Source organism: Phascolarctos cinereus, unplaced genomic scaffold, assembly GCF_003287225.1.
Source record: "Phascolarctos cinereus isolate Bilbo 61053 unplaced genomic scaffold, phaCin_HiC Scaffold_9;HRSCAF=440, whole genome shotgun sequence".
In the NCBI taxonomy this organism is placed as follows: Eukaryota; Metazoa; Chordata; class Mammalia; order Diprotodontia; family Phascolarctidae; genus Phascolarctos; species Phascolarctos cinereus.
The window spans coordinates 185,891,691-185,913,522 of NW_027556402.1; positions in this window are offsets into that span (position 1 = coordinate 185,891,691).

A 21,832-nucleotide genomic window follows, 5' to 3' on the forward strand; every position below is an offset into this window, starting at 1 on the left:
TTTTTTTTCAAACCAAAGTATGTTCTGTTTTAATTATTTCACTTAGCCACTGCTTTAAATTCTATAAAGAGACATGATCCAATTCACACAGTGCTGAGAATCTATTCTGAAAGGCAAGAAATTGGAGGATAAATCATTGTTCTAGGAGTCTGAAGATTTGTTTATCTATGCACACATATATACATATACACACATAGCTGTATTTGTGCATTTGCACATGTTTGTTTGTGAGTGCTATGTGTCTAAGTTGACCTTCCAATAGCACAAGGCATTTCTACTTTATATTAGAGTCAGGTTAAATCAGTGTTGCTATCAAACAATCAATTAATGAGTGAGATCACACAGTGTCATATAAGAGCTATGGTCTAAGTTTCAGAAGATCTGATTTTGAGTTTTCATTGTATCACTATCAGCCATGCCACACTGAACAAATGAGTTATCCTGAGTTGGCCTCAGTTTCATTTCATTTATTAAAAGAGAGCAAGATAGTCACTAATATCCTTTTTGACTCAAAAAAATCTACAATTTAAAATTTTGCCACTTGACTTACTAGTAAGATCTCATCATCATCATCATCTTCATCATATATTATTTCTGATTCCAATTGGAAAAATATACATGTTTTCAAATTGTGATATTCCAAATCTATAATGACAGGCACTGAAATTCAGTCTCTTGAAAATTAGGTTTATTCCTGTCTGTTTAGCTAACCTTTAAAATGCCTTCTGGGCAAACTATAACATTTTCTAACTTGCATTTCTATCTCAACTTTTTTCCAATTATTTTTTGACAGAAACATTTAGCTTGATTGTTAGGAAAATGCAACCATTATATTTCAAAGGGGAAAAATAAAGTTAGGAAATACCATCAGTCCTATTCTCTCCCTATTTTAAGTACCAGCTCACATTCTACCTACGACATGAAATTTTCCTTGATTCTCAGTCTTCTATTCCCCAAGATAGAATTCTCTGCTGTACCTTTCTTGTGTACTATATCTTATCATATTCTTTTTTATTGTATTTATTTACATATATTCCTTATCTCCACTTCTAGAAGTGGAACTTCTCAAAGACAGGGAGTATATCTTACCCTTCTTTCTATCTGCCTCTGTGTCGAATACAGAGCCAGGCACTTCACATTTCAATTCATAATTGCCAATTCCAGAAAGTGCCCCATAGTTTTTCTGCTTTTGTTATTAATGTTTTGTGTGTTTTTGTTTGTTTGTTTTTCAGTAGAATTGTTTCTGTCCCAACAGGGATTATGCTTTGAGGAAAGGATTCTCAATGTCAGTCTTGCTATCAGCATACAGAGAGGAAAAAAAAATATATCAATAATAGTTACCTGAAACAAACAAATTAACTTACATTGTTGAAAATCCTAGATTGGGTCAACACAACTCACTTATTAAAGGAATATTCTATAGAAGAATGTAATTCTTGGTATTTCACAATATGAGAAAGAACTAATTTTGAATTTTAAGATAGTTTTCCTATAGTCATAATTAACTATACAGAATCACCTATACTCATATATTATTTTCCTCTATCCCCAAAAGTATGAATTTGTAAAATCTCTGAAGGAAACTAAAGGAAGAAAAATAAAATAAGTTATTTTAAGGTTAATAACTACTCAGTATTTCATTAGTTCATAAATTTGGATTCATGTATATAAGATTTCCTTAAATTGAGAACGTATCACTGTGTACACCTTTAAATAAAATAGTATATGAATTACTTGGAGTAAGCCATCCTTTTGAAATGGATTCATTCTGTGACAGCAATAGTCATGCATGTGTGCTTCTACTGACACTGGGCTGACTCAGAACATCTGATCTTGGCCAGATAAAAACAGATAAAAAAAATAAAAGACTGAGATGCTTTCCTCACCTTTAGTTAGTTTACTGTCAGTTGAGGGCTAGATATCCTGCCATAACTGTATAATTCATTTCTTTTTTTGTTGTTGTGTTTTAATTCTATTTAAGAATGGATATTGCTACTTGACAGCTTGTACTATAAAGGACATGAGTGTGGACTATGATATTATAAAACATAAAAAATAGAGACATAAAATTAATAGCCTGTCTGGCAAAATGTAATCCTACAGGTGAAAAAAAAATCAATGGACCTTTAATGAAATAGATTTCCAATCTTGTCTGATGAAAAGGCCAGAATTGGTTATACATTTTGAAATGCAAACATAGGACACAAAAGAAACACAGAAAGATATATACCTGTGGTCAATTAGAAGTCATTACATGAAGATAAATTTTTTACTTGCTAATGGAAGAGAAATTGCAAGCATTTTTGTGGAGTCCTAATGTCTTTAAGAGTCACACTGAGAGTTAAAAAGGATAGAGACCATTAAGGAGGACTTGCTTTGTTTTGAAGGTCTTGGGAGAAGAAAGAAAACAAAGGTGTGAGGGATTATTAGGAAGGAAAGTAGGAGGATAGTTAAGAAATTATTATTTCACATTCTTGGGGTATATGTGATAAAGAATATGAAAATGTGTAGGAAGGTATGGAAAAATTAATATTGCAGGAACACACTTTCATCTTAACTGGGCAAAGGTAGTTAAATATATATACACACAAGCACACAGTGTGGTATACATATACATTAAATGTCATTCATTAAACTCTACATGTAAGTATGAGGGAAGAGGAGAAGAAGTAAGGGTAGTTTGCAGGGGATGAAGGGTAGGGTAGGCATTGAGATAGGCAAAGGAGTAGCCAGGTATCTAGGTGCCACAGTGGATAGACACTGGGCATCATGAAGAAATGAATTCAAATGCAGCCTTAGCACTGGATATGTGATCCTGAGTTTATCACTTAATCTCTATCTCTTTTAGTTTCTTTAACTGCAAAATAGAGATAATGATAGCATCTCCCTCTCTGGGTTGTGAGGATCAAATGAGGTAATATTTTCAGAGTACTTAGCACAATACCTGGCACATAGTAGACCCTTAGAAACGCTTGTTTCCTTCCTCTCCGTAAGTAAGCAAACTTGAATAGTGGTGGAAAGGGGAAATATTGAAGGTGGGATCTAAAAGTAAAGAAAGAAAAAGTAAAAACCTGTAAGGGAAGAGAGACAAAAGAGCAGAAATATACAAAATTATTTATAGATATGAAGTGTTAGACAAATTCCTCTCTCACCACTTTTATTATCTTTGTAAAGATGGGTGAAAGGGAATATTGAAAAATATACTAGAAGACAGAATAGAGGGAAATGATTTAGAATCATAAAGATGAATGCAAATGATATAAACTCACTCTTGAAACAAAAAAGGATAGCAGAATAGAATGGAAAGCTGAATCCAACAGTATGCTATTTACCAGAAACATATTCGAAACCACATAACATTAAATGATAGAAGCAGAATTTTTATGTTTCAGGAAACTCAAGAAAAGCAATGGGTAGCAATCATAATATCAAACAAGGCTATGGTAAAAATAGAGACAATAAAGAGTTAAGCAGTTGCTTAAAGGCACCATAAGTAACAAATGAATATGTTTATGTGTATACATATGTATGTATGTCTATATGCCAGAGAGATTATATATAATATGTATGTGTGTGTGTATATATATATATATATATATATATATATGTATGTATATGTGTGTATGTGTATGTGTGTATGTCTATATATGTATATGTATATGTATATATATATATATATATATATATATATTCGCATATTATGTATACATACAAATACACACATACACATATATACTTAAACCAGTATATAGATATCAATATATATACCTACAGTGCACAAAAATATAAATGTATACATATAAGTACTAAAACCCATGGAATCATAATATTTAAAGGAAAAAAAGTAATTAAATTACTAGGAAAAATAGAGAAAAAACCCTATCATAATGGGAAACTTCAATGTACCCCTTTCAGACTTAGACAAATTTAAAAGAATTTTTTTTGTTTTGTTTTGTTTTAAAGGGGCTATTGACCTAAATTTAAAAAAAAATAGCTGAGAGATTTCTGGTCATTGCTGAATTGGGATGAAGTGGAATTAACATATTTATCAGTCAAGCATGACACAAAAGCTGACTGTGCATAGGGAAAGAAAATATCAAACAGCTACAAAAAATAGAAGTATTTGAAACAACCATTTACTGACTACAATACAATAAAACAAAAGTTAAAAGCAATGAAATTAAGTTCCATTCAAAACAGTAATAAAATATGTGAAATATATAGATATCTATTATCAAAGGTAGAGACAGAAACTAATTGAATATCTTTTAAAAAGTATTTACTGAAATAAAAATAGACTCAGATTAATATAGAAATAAGGCTTGTAAGCCTGGCCAATATAATAAAAATGAAAATACTGTCTAGATGTATTTATTTATTGAACACCAAACCAATCATGCTAGTAAAGGTCTATTTTATAAAGCTAGAAAAAATAATAATGTAATTCATTAGAGAAACAAAAGGTCAAGAACCTCAAAGGAAATAATAAAGATAAATGGGAATTAAACGGGTCTAGCAATATCAGATTTTAAAATATACTATAGAGGACTTATTATCAAAACAATTTGTATTAGCTAAAAGTAGAGATCAATTAGTGGAAGTGATCAGATGTACCACATACAGATTCAAAGAAAGCTAGTCCTTAGCAATACAAAACATAAAGATCTCTAGTACTTGAGTAATTACTCATTATTTGACAGAAAATTTTGGGAAAACAAGAAAGCTGCTAGACAGAAACTATATATTGACTAACATCTCACATTATATTTGTTCTAAATGGATATATGATAGATATAAAGGGTATTATTCTAAGCAAATTAAAGGACAAAAAGGTAATTACCTTTTTGATCAAAGAATAGGGAAACAACAGTTTATGACCAAATGAGGGATAGAAAGGACCACTGAAGATGAAAATATAGAGTCTTATTATATAAAATAACAAAGTTTTTATACAAATAAAGCTGATGTATTTCAAATCAGAAGGACAATACGTAACTTGCAAAAAGTTTCACTTATAAAGTTCAGAATAACAATTAAATTTTAATTAAAATGGATATTATTCGAAGTAAAGAAGTGATATTCTAGCACTAAAAGATCAAATTTCAATAAATGTTATAAATATCTCAGTGGTTGTTGGAGGGTGAAAGTCAAATTTTTCGATGATCATTGAAGCCTGCAATGAACCAAGATCAGCCAGCCACATTAAATTGTAAAAGAAAATGGGTGGGGAAAAAAAATCAACTCTGAAAACTCATAGTTATTGCAAAACAACAAAATGAATCCTCAGGAAACAAGTGAAGATGGTAAGCAAATGAAAGGTTCTAAAATATTAATTCCTCTGCAATGTGGCATAGGCTTCTTGAAGTCGGGAGAACAATAAAACACACAGACACACAGACACCCCCCCACACACACACATATGTATATGGATGGATGTATTAATACTGATGATTTTAAGCCAAAACCCTTGTCAGAAGAATCTCAAGTGGTCCAATAGGTTCTGAATATCTTCAAAAGACTTAAAGCAACAACTAAAAATGTTCTGCAGGTTTTTGCTTTTGTTTTTAATTTCTAGTGGGTTTAGAAGTCTAATAGCCATTGAGAAAATCATGAACTCTGATTTAAAAAAAAAGTTGATATGTTGAGAGGAAAAATTGCTCAAGAATTTCAGAAATTCCCAAATGGAAATAGACTACTGTAATATCAATTTATATTATGCCACATATCATGAAAGAATAAGAAATTTATCCCAAAGATAAAGGTAAACATGCTTCAAAAGCCTGGGAACTTTCCCAATTTAAACCCCATTTGAAATCTATGGGCTGCAATCAAGACTTCACATAGAAAAAAAATGGACTACTTGCCAAAGATACACTTAATATTTAGATTACAAAAATATAGCTTCAAGATTTTTTTTAGGCAATTGGGGTTAAGTGACTCACCTAGGGTCACACAGCTAGTGTCTAGTGTTTGGTCTGAGGCCAGATTTGAACTCAGGTCCTCCTGACTTCAGGGCCAGTGTTCTATCCACTGTGCCACCTAGCTGCCCCCAAGATTTTTTTTTTTAATAAATATATACCCAAATCTTGTGAATTCATTGCTAAGTAATGCTAAAGAAATTATGGCTGCAAAACGAAGACATATTCCATATTAAATATTTGTTAAAGATGTATAAAGCTGTAAGTGGTTTTATTTTTTGGAAAGGGCAATAAAGTATAATCACTTTTTCTCAGTTATTTAACACACAACTCTAAGTATATATGTATTTAATTATGAAGATGGAATTTAAAATTGTATGCAAAGCAAAAAGCATTAACATGCATCATAATGTAGTAACATACACATAGATGCATATTCGTGCACTTTATGTAATAAATTATAAAAACATATATTTTAAAAGTTGATAGGCCTTGAAAGATCATGTGGTCCTAACTTCCAATACACATTAAAAAAATAGATGCTTAGATAGGATACCTGGTCCAAGTTCCCAGAATAAAACAGTGCCAAAGAAAAGATTAACAGCCACATTTCCTAAAATCTAGTGGTTTGAATTCAACTAAATCACACTGCTTCTATCTCAACTCTTTTAGCAAAGACATTCTATACTACCATGGATCGATTATCTCATTGGAATGGGGTCTCCTTTCAGTGGTGTAAATCAAAACCAATATATTCCTACGCATCCTAGGCATTCCTTGGCTCTGTCTTTCCAAAAGTCCTGCAGAAAGGATTGATTTATTGCATTAGAGGCTTTCTCATTCTCTTAATATTTTTCAATAAAAATATCACTCCTGGATAGGCCATCTTTTTATCTTTTACTCTATCTGCATATACAGAAATCTGTCTTTTTTGTAAATTGATTTGTCCAATTTAAATAATTATTTAGGATTTTGGACATGACTGGGACTTCTAACTCTGAATCTGGTTAAGTAGAATTAAAATTTTTTAAAAAAGAAAAATGTCAAACTGGGCTACAGTATTGCTTTTCCCATTTTTTAAAATAATCAGCTCAAATTTCTCCCAAGTACATTTTTTTTTGTTAGTGAGGGAATTGGGGTTAAGGGTTAAGTGACTTTCCCAGATTCATCCAGCTAGTGAGTGTTATGTGTCTGAGGCTGGATTTGAACTCAAGTCCTCCTGACCTCAGGGCATGTGCTCTATACACTACGCCAACTAACTGCCCCACAATAACATTCTAATGAATTGTGTCTTCCCTCCCACATTTAACACAACTAGAAGTAATATAACATTTGCATTGCTAACAATGAATCAGTCAACAAGCATTTATTAAACATCTCCTCTGTGTCAAACCCTGTTTATTTCTTTCATTATTTATTTGTTTTCCTTCTCCAGCTCATTTTTATTTTTTTTACTTAATAATATATTTTTTTCTAATTACAGTTACAAAAATAGTTTTCAACACCCATCTTTGTAAGATTTTGAGCTCCAAATTGTTCTCTCTCCTCTTCTCTCCTCCCTTCTCAAGATAGCAAGCAATCTGATTTAGGTTATATATGTACAATCACGTTAAACATATTTCCACATTACAGAGTCTATGTTATTTATCAAGAATACAAAGACAAAAAAAAAACCATAAAGAGTCCTTATTATCAGATAGTTCGTATATTCATAGGGGGAGACAAATGCATAGATACAAGTTAGTTCCAGGAGAGAGGACAGTAAGTTTTGAGGCAATCAAGGAAAGTTTCATGGAGAAGATGGTATTTAAAAGAAGTAAGGGTCCATGTAGGGAGTAGGGGAAGGACAAGTGCATGATTTCAGTGCAAAGCACGAAGACGAGAGAAAGAGCACCCTCTGTGAAAAACAGCAAGAAGTCCAGTTTGGCGGAATAATGTATAGGTGAAAGGGATGTAATGGATAATGAGGCTGGGAAGGAAAGCTATGTTTCAAAGTGCCAAATCATCTCCTAAAGTAGCTATTGGTCCCTAGATGATTATTCATCTCGACCTAGCTATAGTCAAACCATGGGAAGGAAGGTATATTACATTCAAAAATAGTCACGATTCCACCTAAAATTGTGAATATAAGCACATGAATAGTTAAGATGGCTCCTATCTTAAATAGTTGTGCTATAGTCTACTCATTTGCTGCTTTTTCTCATGTAGATGTCAGGTTGCTCTGTTTCATGTAGCTGGGAAATTGCTACTATTTTTCAGTTTGGGTTAAATGTGCAAAGAGTGGGCTAGAGATTCCCATTCTCACCCAGGGCTTTGTTCTACCACTAGTGTTGATGCAGAATTACAAGTTAATATCCCTTGCCTCCACAGCAAAGGGAGAGAGTTTCTTATGGAGATTCAATAAGAAAAATCTTCAAATTCCTTCTTAAAATATTTTAGCATCCTCAGTAACTTTTTGCAAGTCCCTTTGGTCAGGGTATTCAGTCAAAATGTTCCTCACAATTATGGTCCCAGCTTCTATCTGCATCATGGCTGTTATATGTTTCCATTCATTACAACAAGCATTACTGGTCACAAATTCTGAATCATTAACCAACTAATTGTGCCATTAGACTTGTGTCACACTTAATGTTTGTTTTAAGACCCTTAGATTAAGATCAGTTTAAAAAGTTAAGTTTCAAATAATGTACTGCCTTCTTATGAGATAAATTATTTCAGAATGCATATGTGGAGTCCCTAAAGGGGGAATATGATCAGTTTCCAAAATGATTGCTTTCAAGCCAGGTTCTGTTTAGAAGTTGCTGTGGGTTTGATGAAAGTTTTGCATATTCTAGGAGGAAATCACCATTTTTCCTGGAGAATGCCCTGATGAAAATTCTGAATCTGCATATTTTTCTAGTTACAAGAATAATCCTCTGAGCCCTAATTGACACTAATGACATAGAAATCATTTGGTTTCACAAAGCAAAGTAATTTGCAAGTAAACGGAAGGATGCTTGCTATTTATAAAGGGTAATATACAGGGTTCAGACAAAATCTTCAAATTTTTTTTTGGAGTTAAAACATTTTTTTTAAAGGCCACAAAACTCCAACTCAGTTCCCCTAATGTTAATTTGCATTCAATTATAAAAATTTCCATATTTCTAGTTAAACAACCAAATGTACTGAAATCCTCCCTGGGCCCTTTTCTATACTGCTTTGGCTCTAGTCGTTCCCTGAAAATGGTTGTCCTAGTCCTGGCTCTTTCTCTAAAGAGACCAATGTAGTCATTTAATACTCACAATCTCCTTCATATAATACTCAGCATTTAATTTTGCTTATAAATAGCCTCAGAGCAGGAGTTCTTAACCTAAGGTCCCTTTACCTTTTTTTTTTAACAAAATTTGATAAGTGTATTTTAAAATAGCTAGTTTTCATTGTAATCCTATTTTATTATTTATGTATTAACAAATACCTTGTTGGGAAGGGATTCATAGGCTTCACCAAAATTCCAAAAGTATTTATGATTCAAAAATGTTAAGAAACCCCATTTTAAAGTGTCTCCAGCTAGTTTTCTTTCTTTCTCTTTCTTTCTTTTTTTCTTTTTCTGTCTTCTTTCCCTCCTTTCCCTCCCTTTTTTCTTTTCCTTCCTTCCTTCCTTCCTTCCTTCCTTCCTTTGTTTCTTTCTTTCTTTCTTTCTTTCTTTCTTTCTTTCTTTCTTTCTTTCTTTCTTTCTTTCTTTCTTTCTTTCTTTCTTTCTTTTTCTCCTATCTTCCTCCCTACCTTTCTACTCCTCTCTCTCCCATCCCTCTATACCCTGTCCCCTGCCTTCTGTCCTTACTCCTCCTCCTCAACTAACACACCTCCTTCTCCTCCTTTTTTTCTGCTTGAATTCTCTTTCTCTCAAGTTTTGTCTCAGGCTATTTCCCAAGCTGTATCTTGAGTATCAAACCGTACACAATTTATAACCAACACAATAGAACCATAGAAATGAAAGATATTTTAGGATATGGAACACAGAAAGTCTGAGCTGGAAAGGACATTAGTTCATGAACAAACTTAGAATATATGTTAGAATTATGTGATCTAACTTATTTCTGAATAACTATCTTATTTTTTATGGTTATCATTTTGGTCCTCCTACTCTGGTTATACTTCAGTTTGTCAATATTCTTCCTAATATGTGATGTCCAGAAATTCTCCAGATGAGAACTAAGATAGAGGAAACTGATTCAGTCCCCTCACTTTAGTCCCAGCCCTATGCCTCTACTGATGCAGGTTAAGATTATATTCATCTTTTTGCTGTTATGCTATATTTTGGACTAATATTGGTCCTGTAGCCCTCTAATGTTGCCCAGATCTCATAAGGCAAGAATATTGAATGTTAGGATGAAAAGGAGCCTTAGAATATAGAACAACAAATGTCAAAAATCAAAGGGATCCAGGACTTCATTTAGTCAAGCCCCTTTATTTGGCAAATGGGAAAAACAAGGCCTAAAGAAAACAAATGACTTCTTCAGAAAATTCAGTCACCAGAGACAAAATATTCTTCCCTGAAATATATCATAGAATATAAAATTAGAACTACTGGAAATCTTGGTCCATAGAACATGACATCTGGAAAGGACTTTAAAAAATGTTCAAATTAGAAGATAAGTCAGATATTAATGAATCATCATTATTTTACAGATGAGGAAAATAAGACCAAAAGATAGGAACTAAATGGCCCAAAATCTCTCAGAAATATCTTTCTTAATCCCCCTTAATCTTAGTTTCCTTCTCTTGAGAATATCATGAATTTATTTTATATATGTAAAATACCATGTTTGCTTGGTATTTCCCCATTAGACTATGAGCTCCTTGAGAGTTGGTAATTTCTTATTTGTGTCTGTGTGTGTGTGTGTGTGTGTGTGTGCATGTGTGTGTGTTTGTGTGTATGTTTCCTATTCTTTGTATCCCAAGTGCCTATAAAAGTAACTGGAATACAGTAGATGTTTAATAGGACTTGGAAAATTCAATCAGCTGACATTTATTAAGTGCTTACTGTGTGGTAGGCATTATGCAAACACTGAGGATACAAAAGGTCAAAATATAGTCCCTGCCTGCAAGGAATCCATATTAGATTGTAAACTTTTTGATAGCAGGTACTGTGTTATATACATATGCATACATACATACTTATATATGTATATATGTATGTGTGTGTGTGTGTATATATATATATATATATGTACATACACATATATGTGTATATACACACAATGCAAGAAAAAAGAAGATATAAAGAAGATGTTTTAAGGGAAATCTTGGAAAAAATAAGATAAGACAATCATGAAAAGAGTGGCAAAAATGAAATAAAAGCAGAAAGAGGAATATAGAAAAGAAAAATATAAGAAAATAAAATGGATGGAAATCAACCATTAACTACCATACTTGTGAATGTGAATGGAATAAATAAAATGGAAATGGTTAGCAGAATGGATTAGAAAACAAAGTCCAACAATAATTTGAAGACATATACAATTAAATAAACAATTGGAATAAAATTGATTATGCTTCATCTAAACATAAAAAAAAAACTGGTAGCTAATATGATTTTATACAAAGCAACAATAAAAATAGATTTAATTGTGGTGGAAGCAAGATAGTGGAGGAAAGCCAGGAAGTTGCATGAGTTCTCCAGTTTCCCTCAGAAACAACATAAAATCAAGTCTGTAAAAGAATTCTGGAGCTACAGAATCCACAAAAAGTCATAGTGAAACATTTTTCTAGTTTAAGATAACTTAGAAAGATTTCAATAAGGGTCTGTTTCACTTAGGTAAAAGGGGGAGTGCATCAAAGCACTTTGTGTCCAGGTAAGCCAGTGGGAGTCTCTTTGCTATAGCACAGATCAGCAACCAAGGCCCTATGGTCCAGTCTCAGTAGGCCAGTAGCACAGAAGGCCAGCTCTGAGACCTACAGCACAGAAGGCAAAAAAACCAGCCCAAGAACCCAGGCCACAATAAGGAGAGTGACCTGGTCAGTGGTCAAGCCACTAGCCACAGATGCTGTGCAGCAGAAAGCCAGTGGCTAGACACCTGGCCCTCAATGTAAGAAAGCTTGGACAGTGTACCCTATACCCCAGGAGCAGAGACCAGCTTTTAAAAATGAGTAAAAAAAGAGGACAAGGTAGAAGCATTTCCAGTAAGATCAGGAGTGAAACAAGCAAATGCATTGTCATCACTGTTGTTCAATGTCGTACTGGAAACAGCTTTAGCAATAAGAAAAGAAAAAGAAATTAAAGGTATTAGAATAAGCAAAGAAAAAACAAAGCTATCACTTTTTGCAAACGGTATGATGATATACTTAGACAATTCTGGAGAATCAAGTAAAAAACAACTTGAAATAACAAATAACTTGAGCAAAGTTTCAGGCTATAAAATAAACCCACATAAATCATTGGCATTTGTAGATATTACCAATAAAGCCCAACTTCAAGAGATAGAAAGAGAAATTCCATTTAAATTTACTGTAGACATTATAAAATATTTAGGAGTCTACCTACAAAAACAAACCCAGAAACTATATGAACACAATTATCAAACACTTTCCACACAAATAAAGCCAGATCTAAATAATTGGGGAAAAAAATCAGTTGCTCATGGGTAGGCAGAGCTAATACAATAAAAATTAATTAATTATTTAATTGAGTAATAAAAAAAAAAAGACATCTCAGATTGGATGTCCAGTAGAAATAAATGAGAGTTATGCAAGAGAATTATGAAAAAAGGAGTCAACAGCTTGGAAAAGGAACCATAAAAAGTGATTGAAGAAAATAACTCTTTCAAAAGTAGAATTGGCTGAAAGGAAAAAGAGGAACAAAAATTAACTGAAGAAAATAATGCCTTAATAATGAGGATTGGGAAGTGGAAACTAATGACTCTGAGACATCAAGAATCAGACAAACAAAATCAAAAGAACGAAAAAAAATAGAAGAAAATATAAAATGTTTCATTGGAAAAACAACTGACCAGGGAAATAGAACCAGGAGAGATAATTTAAGAATTACATGTAATAAAAGGCCATGGAAAGACAGATTAAAAATGATTTGGAAACTAGATAATCTAATCCAAAAGAATGAGTGGTTAAAACTTCAAATCATAGAAACAAACAATAATTTGATAAAAGTGAATGAGAATAATTAGACGACATATTAAAATATATGGGATGCAGACAAATCATGTTCTTAGGGAAAATACTATATCTCTAAATGCTTACATGAATAAAAGAGAGAAAGAACAGATCAATGAAGTGCAAATTTAAAATCTAGAAAAAGAACAAATTGAAAATCACCAATTAAACACCAAACTAGAAATTCTGAATCTCAAAGGGGAGATTAATATAATTCAAAGTAAGAAAGAAAGACAACTAGTAAACTAATGAATAAAACTAAAAGCTACTTTTATTTAAAAAAAAACCTTTGGTTAATTTAATTTAAAAAAAGAAAAAAAAAGAAAACTAAATTACTAGTATAAAAAATGAAAAGAGTGAATTCACCACCAATGAAAAGGAAATTAAAACAATGATTAGGAGTTATTTTGCTAACTGTATGCTGATACATCTGACAATCTCATTGTAATGGATAAATATTTTCAAAAATAAAAATTGCCCAGATTAACAGAAGAGGAAATAAAATAATTGAATAACCCCATATCAGAAAAAGAAATCAAAGAAGCCATCAATTAAATTTGTAAAAAAAAAAATCTCTAGGGTCAGATGGATTTATAAGTGAATTCTACATTAACTAATTTCAATATCATATAAAGTATTTGGAAAAATAAGGTGAAAAGGAATCCTATTAAATTCCTTTTATGACACAAATATGGTGCTTATACCTAAACCAGGAAGAGCCAAAACAGAGAAAGAAAATTATAGAACAATTCCCCTAATGAATATTGATACAAAAATTAAATAAAATATTAGCAAAGAACACCACAATAGTAAATTATGATTAGAAGGGATTTATACCACAAATTCAGGGCTGGTTCAATATTAGAAAACTATAAACATACTTTACCATATCAATAAAAAAAAGATAGAAATCACATGATAATCTCAATAGAAGCAAAAAAAAAGCTTTTAATAAAATATAGCATCCATTCTTATTAAAAGGACTAGAGAGCACAGGAATAAATGGAGCTTTCCTTCAAATGATAAACAGTATCTGTCTAAAACCATCAAGAAACATTATCTGTAATAGGGATAAGCTGGAAGGTTTTCCAGTAAGATCAGGGTTAAACCAAGGATGTCCATTGTCACCACTATTATTCAACATTGTAATAGAAATGTTAGCCCTAGCAATAAGAGAAGAAAAATAAATTGAAGGAAATATAATATGCAATGAAGAGACAAAAATATTACTCTTTGTAAATGATATGATGGTATAGTTAAAGAATCCTAGAGAATCAACTAAAAAAATTCTTGAAATAATTAAGAACTTTGTCAAATTTGCAGGATATAAAATAAACCCACATAAATCATCAGCTTTTCTGTATATTACCAACAAAACTCAGCAGCAAGAGATAGAAAGAGAAATTCCATTTAAAATAACTATAGACAGCACAAAATATTTGGAATTTCATATGCCAAGAAAATACCAAGAACTATATGAACATAATTACAAAATACTTTTCACAAAAAAATAAACAATTGGAAAAATATCAATTGCTACTGAGTAAGCCAAGCTAATATAATTAATATAATAACTTTACCAAAATTAATTTACTTATACAGTTTCATACCAATCAATCTACCAAAAAAAACCCTGTTTTATACAGCTAGAAAAAGTAATAAATTAATTCATCCAAAGAACAAAAGGTAAAAAGTATCAATGGGATTAATGGAAAACTGCGTAAAAATGTGGCCTAGCTGTACCAGATCTAAAACCATATTAAAAATAATCAATCATCAAAACTATTTGGTAATGGATAAGAAATAGAGCAGTGGATCAGTGAAATAGATTAGGTATGCAAGATACAACAGTCAATGACAATAATAATCTACTATTTGATAAATCAAAAGACTCCAGCTTCGCAGATAAAAACTAACTGTTTAAGAAAAACTGCTGGGAAAACTGGAAAATAGTATGGCAGAGATTTGGCATATACCCACATCTTATATGGTATACCAAGATAATGTCAAAATGGGCACATGATTTAGACATAAAGGGTTATACCATAAGCAAATTAGGAGAGCAAGTAATCTGACAAGGAATCTTGCTGGATCTGCAGATAATGGAAGAATTTATGACCAAACAAGAGATAGAGAACATTATGAAATGTAAAATGGATGTTTTGATTGCATTAATTTTTTTAAAGTTTTTTGTGCAAACAAACCCAACACAATCAAGATTATAAGAAAAGCAGAAAACTGGAAAACAATTTTCATAGAAAATGTCTCTAATAAAGGCTTTATTTCTCAAATACATAGAGAACTGAGTGAAATTTATAAGAATACAAGTCATTCCCCAATTTATAAATGGTCAAAGGCAGTTTTGAAATGAACAAGCAGTTTTCAGATGATGAAATTAAAGCTATCTGCAGTGGTGTGAAAACATGCTCTAAATAACTATTGATTAGAGAAATACAAATTAAAATAGCTCTGAGGTACCACCTCACACCTTACAGATTGGCTGATATGACAATACAAGAAAATGCTACATTTTGGAGAGGATGTAGGGAAATTGTGACACTAATGCATTGTTGGTGGAATTGTGAACTGATTCAACCATTCTGGAGAACAATTTGCAACTATGCCCAAAGGGAAATCAAACTGTACATACCCTTTGATCCAGCAATACCAGTACTAGGCATATATCACAAAGAGATAATAAAAAAGGGAAATGTACAAAATGTACACATGTACAAAAATATAGATAGCAACTCATTTTGTGATGGCAAAGAATTGAAAATTGAGGGGATGTCCATCAATTGGGGAATGGCTGAACAAGTTCTGGTATATGAATGTAATAGAATACTGTTGTGCTATAAGAAATGATAAACAGGCAGACTTTAGAAAAACCTAGAAAGACTTACCTGATCTGATGCTGAATGAAGTGAACAGAAATAGGAGAACATTGTACACAGTAACAGCAACACTGTGCAACGATCAACTATGATTAACTTAGCTCTTCTCAACAATACAATGCTCCACCACAATTCTATTCACATCCAGAGAAAGACCTATACAGTCTGAATGCTGATTAAACCATTATTTTTTTTTTGGTTTTTCCCTTTTTTCTCTTTCTTATTTCACAATATGACTTACCTGGAAATATGATTCCATGTTTTTGCATATATAACCTATATCAGATTGCTTGCCATATTGGAAAGGTATAAGGGAAGGGAGAGAGGAAAATTTGGAGCCCAAAATCTTATAAAAATGAATGTTGAAAACTATCTTTACATGTAATTGGAAAAAATAGAATACTATTTATGAAAATAATAAATTTAATTAAAAATAGTTAAAGGGGGACACCTCATTTTGCAGCAAGATAACATAATGGAATGAAACTAAATTAATTACAAGAATGAATACATAATAGAAACAAAATAATGAGCCCCAAATTCAATTCAATTCACCCTAGAAAAATTGAAAAGAAAAAAAAATCCTAACAAATAAGCAAATCATGAAATTAGACAAGGACTTAAATTGAATTAAGAAAAAAAAAGTTAGATGAAATTGAACTCTCTGGTGAATATTGAATGGAAACAGAAATGAATGAGTATATTTATTTTTTGTGCATGGCACTTTTACAAAAAATTGTCCATGTGTTAGACCATAAAATCTTTAAAAGCAAATGTAGAAAAGCAGAAATATTGTAAATATTGTGAAATATTATACATGTTACTGATCACAATGAAATAAATTTACTTTAAGTAAAGTCCCAATAAAAGGTTTTAAAATCAGCTGGTGACTAAATCACTTGATCACAAAGAATTGCTCAGTCAATGAACAAATCATGAAGTGTCCTTAAACTTAATGATAATAATTAGATATATTGCAAAATCTTGGGATGTAGTAAAAGCAGTTCTTAAGGGGAAAATATAATTTTTATTAATGAAAAAGAGAAAAAACATATTAATGAATTAAGGATGTAAATATTAATAATAAGAAATCAACATATTTAAAAAGCTGAATTAAACATAAAAAATAAAAATCCAGGAAATTAAAGAAATTAATAAAAGTTTAAAAACTGAATTAATAAACAAATCTAGAAACTGTTTTGAAATAAAAATTGATCCATCATTAAGAAAGAGGAAAACCACGTTACCAGTATCAAAAATTAGAAAAGCAAATTCATTACAAATAAAGCATATCAGTAGCTATCTTTTCCCAAATATGTAACAAAACTAAAAACTTCAATGAAATAAATTAATATATACAAAAATTACAGGTCCCAAATTCATGACAAAAAAAAAAGAGAATTTGAACAACACAATTTTAAGAGAAGAAGTCAAACAATCCATAAGACAGCTTTCAAAGTGGGAGTTAAGTGGGAAGGGACTCCAGAAGCAGATAGATTCACAAGTGAGTTAAAACATTAAAAAAAAAATTATGATAATATACAAATTATTTAAAAAAAATTTTCTTCTGTGACACCGATTTGATTTTGATATATGCACCAAAGAGAACCAAAAGGGAAAAAAGAAAGCTTTGGTCAATATTTCTAATGAACAGAAATGGAAAAAAAAAGGGTCAAAGATAACTAAAACAACATGTGACAAAGATTACATACCATAGCTAGATTGAATTTGTACCAGAAATGCAGGATTGATATAAATTAGGAAAACTATAAATTTACCAGCCATATTAATAACACAATTAATACAAACTAGATGATTATGTTAATAGATGCAGAAAAAGCTTTTGACAAAATTTAACACCCATTTCTTTAAAAATATAAGCACTAGAAAATTTAGGAGCAAATAGACTAAAACCAAAAGATATTATTATCTTTAAAGGGAATAAAGTAGAATAATTTCTAATAAATTGAAGGTTGAAACAAGGATGTCAACCATCAGAAAAAAAGAAAAGAACCCAAGGGAATAATCATAGTTAAAAAAGAAACAAAATCATCACTTTTGCAGATGATATAATGGTATACTAAAAAATGTAAAGAATAAATAAAAAAATAACTGAAATAATTAATTGAAATTAAATTAAAATATTAACTTCAGCAAGCTTACAGAATACAAAATAAATGCACAAGAATCATCATTATTTCTATAATAATACCAATAAAGTCCATGAAGAAGAGGTAGAGCTTTTAAAATTTCATTCAAAATAACTTTAAAAAATACATAAAATACCTGGGAATCTACATCCCAGGAGGCACTAAATCAAGCAATCAATAAGCATTTATTAAGCACCTACTATATGCAGACATTATGTTGCATTCTGGGAATACAAATACAAAAATAAAAAAATAGTCTCTGCCCTCTAAAAGCTTACAATTTAATGGTGAGAGCCCCCCCACACACAAAGTAGTATAGACAGATGAAAAATGTGAAATGCAAACTAATTATATAATTCTAATTGTAAATACTTTTTTTTTACAGAAGTATAGATCCAATTAATTAGAAAAATATTATTTTTTCTTGGATAGAACCAACCAAATTTTTAAAAAACATGACAATGCTACCTAAATTAATTTATTTTATTCATTGACTTATCAATCAAACTACCGAAGATGACTGGAAACTACCAAACTACTAAAGAACTGGAAGAAGAATAATAAAATATATATGGGGGGGGAGGTCAAATATCTCAAGAACAATAATGAAAAGAAATAGGAAAAAAGGAGGGAGGCTAGCGATCTCAAACTAAACTAAGCATCAGTAGGTATGAAAATTGTTTGTTACTGCTTACAAAATAGACAAATCAACCAGTGTAACCGATTAAGTAAACAAATACAGAGCAAATATATCTAATACCCTAGTATTTGATAAATATAAAGACCCTAGCTTCTGAGATGAAGATACATCCAATATATTAAAACAATTACTGAGAATATTGGATAGTAGCATGAAAGATATTATTAGATTTTGAGTGCCCCCTTGCACCTTGGAAAAAAGCCCCAAATAGAGAAATTTTGTTGTCGTTGTTGGCTTGTTTCAGTCATATCCCACTCTTTATGACTCCAATTATGGTTTTCTTGGCAAAGATACTAGAGTGGTTTGCCATTTCCTTCTCCAGCTCATTTTACAGATGAAGAAATTGAGGCAAACAGGGCAAGTGACATGCCCAGGGTCACACAGCTATTGTCTGAGGCTAGATTTGAACTCAGGAAGATGAGTCTTCTTGGCTCTAGGCCTGACACTCTATACTCTGCACCACCTAGCTGCAATGAGTAGATATAAAAGGTTATAAGTTAAACTAGTTAGAGAAACAGGGAAAGCAATAGCTATAATGTTTTTGGATATGAAAAAAAAATCATGACAATTGGGCAATGGCTGAACAAGTTGTGATATGGTCATGATGGAATACTACTGTGCTGCAAGAAATGATGGGTTCTATGATATTAGGAAAAACACAGAGAGACTTGTATGAAATAATGAAGAGTGAAATGAACAGAACCAAGAGAATATTGTATAGTAACAGCAATATTATTTTTAAGAACAAATTTGAGGACTAAATCATTTTACTATTACAAATACAAAAATTAACTACAAAGGACATGTGAAGGAAGAGCATGATAAATAGATGTATAAAATGTTTTTATATATATCTATACACATTTGTGTCTAATGGCAGCCATCTCTAGTGTGGGGGGTAATAAAAAAGGGGGAAAGAAACTTACATGATAACGTTATTATATATTTAAAAGTAATAGCAACTTGTACATAATTAAACCTGCAGTTTCAGGTACTATCATCTTTTTTCTTCTATTTTACTATGTTATGAGAATGCTTGCTTTATTTCTGTAATTCAGAATAATATAAATAACATTTAAAAATGGAATAGGGACAGATGTTGGAGAAGTTGTGGGAATATCAGCATATTGAGTTACTTCTGTTAGACATGTGAATAGGTACAACCGTTCTGGAAGTTACTTTGGACTAGTACACAAAAAGGTACTAGACATTGCATGCATGCACTTTGATGCAGCTTATACAACCACCATGACTATATTTACAAGTGATCAAGGGAAGAAGAAAAAGTCCTTAATGTGCAAAAAATATTTATACCACCTTTTTTATGGTGAAGAAAAAAAAAACTATTGGAAATGAAGACGACCAATAATTAAAAATGGTTCAATAAGTTGTGCTTTGTGGATTTATAGGAATATTATTGTGTTATAAAGAATAGATGATTTCAAAAACATGGAAGACTTATGTGGACCGACAGATTGACGTGGATGGAACCAGAAGAATAGTTTATATTATTATACCAATGTTATAGAGAACACACAATTCCAAAGACTTTTATAAACTAATGAAGAATGAAATGAGTAGAATCAACAGCATAATTTATATAATAACAACACAACTATGTAAAAACAAACTTTAAAAAGCATAAGAACTATGATCAATATAATGAACTATTCCATATTAGTCCATTATCCCAATGTACTTTATTATCCATTTCAAACATGTGATAGATCTAGGGTATAGAATGAGATGTATTTTTGCATTCAGCTATTAAGGGAATTTGTTTTGCTTGATTATTCATATATGTTACAAGAAACATTTTGTATTTTCTTTTTTCCAAATGGCATGTGGGTACGGGAGAGAAAAAAAAATAGATTTTATTTTAAATATAGATGTGTATGTGTGTGAGTGTGTGTGTGTGTGTGTGTGTGAGAGAGAGAGAGAGAGAGAGAGAGAGAGAGAGAGAGAGAGAAGTTATTACAGATGTAAAATTCTGTATTCACTTTCAGAAGAGGTCACCGAATTATTAGTTTAACTTAACTATTTACTTTGTTACAAGAGAACTCTCATAAAGGAAAAATAACCTGTAAATGCATGTAATATAAAAGCAAAACATATTAACAAAATTTAATTGTTCTCTGCATTTTACTTCCTATATAAAATGAGGTCAGCAACATAAATACTGATTATAAAATATAAATTAAATTGTAAGTATTAAAAATACCAGTCACATATAATGACCATTACAACTGTACCATTAAAATGAGCAGACATTTCTTTTTCTGTAAACAATTGATTATCTTTAAGAGAATCTATTTTATAGGTTGAGAGTTTTGCTTGTTTGCTGTGGAGTGATATAGAGTGGGGTATTGTTGGGAAATATCAGTTGTTTCAAAGGAAAATGTATCAATAATTTGTCTAATATTTTTGTTTTTTGTTTGTTTGTTTTCTATCAAATGATAGAACTATATTAGATTGTATATTTAGTTCTATGGCCCCAGACTGAGCCAACTATACACCTTTTCTCCATTTTCCCTTCTTTCTCTTACTCGGTTGGAGTCTCAGCTCAGAGCATGTTGAGAGGAAGAGAATGCAGTATGACAGGCATCAAATTTCATGGATCCTGTGTGAATCTGTTTGGTCAACATTTTGGATGGTGGCATAGTAGTCCACAAAATTGCTTTCCTTTGCTCAGACCTCCAGTGCTTTGTAAAAATCCAAGTCAATCAATAATGCCTTCCATTCAGGTTTAACAAATTTACCAAATGATACCTTTGAGAAATGAAAGAGGATTTCAAGATGAATTTTAAAAAAATCTTTTTATTTGTCTAAAATAATCACACCTTTACCCTCGATGTGAGGAAACAGCTTCTTTGTGCAATAATGACAATCATTAAGAAATATTTTAAAAATTGTATTAAAAATGCCCTTGAAATGACCAATGATCATTAAAGAACACAATTAGAAAACTGTCATTTGACATTTATTTTAAAAAGATACTATTCTTGAAAAAGAATGGACCAC